At 47.1% G+C, this 3,640-nt stretch overlaps 1 pseudogene; it reads right to left on the bottom strand.

The window, feature by feature from the left end:
* Nucleotides 1-2,327: 2,327 nt before the first annotated feature.
* On the bottom strand, nucleotides 2,328-3,069 carry LOC147431771 (uncharacterized; annotated as a pseudogene).
* Nucleotides 3,070-3,640: the final 571 nt, after the last annotated feature.

Genomic DNA, 3,640 nt, shown 5'->3' with positions numbered 1-3,640 from the left:
TTAGGAATCTATTCTAATGAAATGCCCACTATGTTCATGCTAATTTCCGCTACACATAAGTTATTAGGCCATGAAATGTTACAAGCACACACCGTGTTTACGCGGTATGCATAATAGCGTATGGGATGAGAGCGCAAAGGATTCCTAATGAGGATCAAGATAGGAGGAGCATCCCCCTCATCCCCCATTTGGTGCCCAAAACCTTACTACACCAATGTGACATGCTTTCGAACATTGTATGAGCAAAGAACACATGATGAGAGGAGGTGTGGAATGAAGCCCTCTCGTTTGGCGCTCGATTTACCATATCCCACCAATGCGGGATGCATAAAGGCACTTTGGTTGACACAATCAGATACTAAAAGCTAGCACCATACAAATTTGCTTGCTTAATGACGTTGGTGCTTGAAACCTTATCGCACCAATGCGACAAGCATAACGGCACATTGGTTGGCACAATCAGATATTGATGTAGCTGCCATTATTGGGTTTCTCATCGCACTTAGGGCTGGCTAGTAGCGAGCTTTTGCAGTGAGCTACACACATGTTGACTAGCAAGGTGGACAAGACAAGTGCCGTTATCATCATCACAAATTATGCAAGTGCCATTGCAACAAATTATGCAAATTTTGGCACTCGGTAGGTCTCTTGGGATTGATCCTACGACGTTAAAAAACCTCCTCTCTCTCTCTCTCTCTCTCTCTCTCTCTCTCTCTCTCTCTCTCTCTCTCTCTCTCTCTCTCTCTCTCAAATAGAGACACACAGTGACATGCACGCACATATGAGAGCTTTATTTACGCGGACAATATGGGGAGCGATTCGAGGCATAATCAAAATTATGCAAAGCACCCTAGTGAATAGAGGATCACGAGGCATCGAGGTTGCTCAGAGGCTGAGCTTCATACAACTCCTCGCTATAGTTTCTCCCATTTGCTCTGAGAGTAAGTCTCTAGGCCTCCTTTCGAGCGTTCGAAAACTGTAGATAAACCAGAAAACGAGAAGAGAAGAGTAGTGGTAGAGGTATAACAGTTTGTGAAGCCCCTCCGCTCGCTCGCTCGCTCTCTAGGCCTGGTATTTGTCGACCATTCAACAAAGCGAGAAACTTGCAAGGGCCAAAATTAGAGAGTATGAGTGTTGAAGTCGAGGGAGGAGCCATCACCAGTACTGCTACACAAGAAGTTTTGGAAAAATTCTCACAATAATCCCCACATTGTGACTTACTTCAACATCATGAGCTTTTGTGAGGGAGGCACCGCATACCTAGCTAGGTACGATTGGGGGCAAGGGACCGGCGGCCCGGTGGGGGGGACAGGGGTCCCTTGCCCCCGATCGTACCTAGCTAGGTATGCGGTGCCTCTCGAGCAGAAGCTCATGATGTTATGCATTGTATGAAAAACAATGGAAAAGACTTCATTTTCCTACATAAGAAATTTCTAAATATTCTTGTGAAGGTGGCGAAGGGCTGGCTGCCCTTCCTCCATAATGAACGCAGCCTTGATGGAGCTATCCACCGATCTTAGCCAAGGCGGCCAAAGAGCTAGTTACTTGGTTGCAAGCCCCCCTTGTGATCACCATTGTTGCAAAAGCTTCAACCTCTGAGAAAGTTCATCTGCCATGTACGGGCGCGGACAAAGGGAGCCATGGTTTCTTTGCTACTGAAGCTTATTCTACATGGCCCCAAAAAGCCCTATCTTCACCTGGTCCAAGCTTGGTTTCGCTCTATCTTCACACCCCCCCCCCCCCTCTCCTCCTCTATCCCAATCTCTCTCACCATGCTCTCGTGAAGAGGTTCGAAGGATCACTCTTTGCTCTCCAACCCTTGCGTAGTGGTCTTGAGCCGACGGTGATCATGAGTTGCAGATGACGAATGGCAGATGGTGATCAGAATTTGCAGCTATCGACACGCACGGTGGGGAGGTTGAGGCGCAGGGGTTTGATGTGTGAAGCAGTGCGCACGGCCTGATAAGCTAGGTAAAAGAGTTGTGGTTGAGGCAAGTTCAACGTAGAAAACGTCAGATATGGCAAGGCCGAGTTCTTTGGAGGAGTTCTGAGATGCCTGCATGAATGGTCCCACGCCGGCGCCGAGCTAAGATGAAGTCTCTCTCTCTCTCTCTCTCTCTCTCTCTCTCTCTCTCTCTCTCTCTCTCTCTCTCTCTCTCTCTCTCTCTCTCTCTCTCTTTTGAGTATCCTACTCTTTTAAAGGTCTTATTTGCAGCAAAAAACACAAACATATATTTGAAACCAAATCCCAGATCAATTTGGCAGGACTGACAAAATCTTGAATTTCCCTGTATTCTTGATGGATAAGGTCACCCTCCACACACACGCAATACATCATCATTCTTGCTCAAAAAATGGGAAATGACTTCACCTGACCGCTACTCTCTCTACAGACCATCATAAAAGAGACGCCAGCCCTTCCGCCTTGCAAACTTCTCTAACTTCTTTCAGCAGCATATGAGAACCTGTAAGCTTCTGGTAATCGGCGGATGTAAGCGGGACGGGCTTAACTGGGCGTGCATCTGCTGCTCGCTTCCATATCAATGGAGAGAGATCTATGTCAGGAACATAGCTCCAGCAGCGCTTGTTTACACCGCCAATTTTTTGCACCTCTCCTATCTTGGCCGATTCATTTTGATGGAAAACACCCCATGCTGCTCCATGCCTCCCACTCTTGTACACCTTGACCTTCGTCACTTTGTAAAAATTTCCTGCAGGCCAATGAGACTTTGTGAACCTGGCTCCTACACCCCAATCGGGAAGAAACTAAGCTACCTCTAGGAATGTATTATTTTTACGTCGTCTTTTCTTCACAGCATCTTTCTCTCCTGCTTCTTCTGTAGACGCGGGTTCTTTTGAAGCTGCTTGTGCAGAGAATTCTCTAAAACTAGCAAAGGAAGCCCTGAGATGTGGCGAGAATACTCTCCATTGTGCAGAGAAAGGAATAGTTTGGGAAGAAATGATCTTGCGCGTGGAAAAGGGTCTAGCTTCTTGCAATCCGCTTCTCTGAACCTCGCACTGGCATGTAGTCCACAATGTTCATAACCTTCTAAACCCTCGCGTCGCCATAGCTGAGGCCTCTCTCTCTCTCTCTCTCTCTCTCTCTCTCTCTCTCTCTCTCTCTAAAAGTCTCAGAAAGAGCGCGTGCCGGCGCGCGCTCCTTCAGAGAGGTTGTTTTTGGAGACTCCCTTCCCCCCTCTCCCTCTCTCTCTACCGACATGGCAAGGACTTGATATACACTAAAACAAAAAAGGTACCTATACACATTTACTCTTCTACTTGTTTTAAGCCAAGTAAGCTACGTCAGCTTATTTTGTGCGTGACTTATGTGACTTGCGTGGTACATTTTTTCATCCATTGACGCATCTCGATCAGACGGTCGGCCCTGTTGGTGCTATCGGCTTCGTCAAGCGCCCAATTACTCCAATAATCACTGTAATGTTTCACACCGGGTCCCCGTCCATGCACGCCCACACCAAAGGTAAATACCACTTGCCTCTTTTCATACGAAATGGGGGACGTTTCTTCTTGCCTCAATACTCCTCTAAAAATAACCTCTCTAAAGGAGTATGTCAGCGTGCACTTTTTCAGAGACTTTTAGAGAGAGAGAGAGAGAGAGAGAGAGAGAGAGAGAGCTAGA

The sequence above is a fragment of the Adiantum capillus-veneris genome, chromosome 21 (genome assembly GCF_014529385.1).
Source record: "Adiantum capillus-veneris isolate H3 chromosome 21, ASM1452938v2, whole genome shotgun sequence".
Taxonomy (NCBI): Eukaryota; Viridiplantae; Streptophyta; class Polypodiopsida; order Polypodiales; family Pteridaceae; genus Adiantum; species Adiantum capillus-veneris.
The sequence above is the reverse complement of the archived record's forward strand: the minus strand, read 5'-3'. Positions and strand labels throughout refer to the sequence as shown.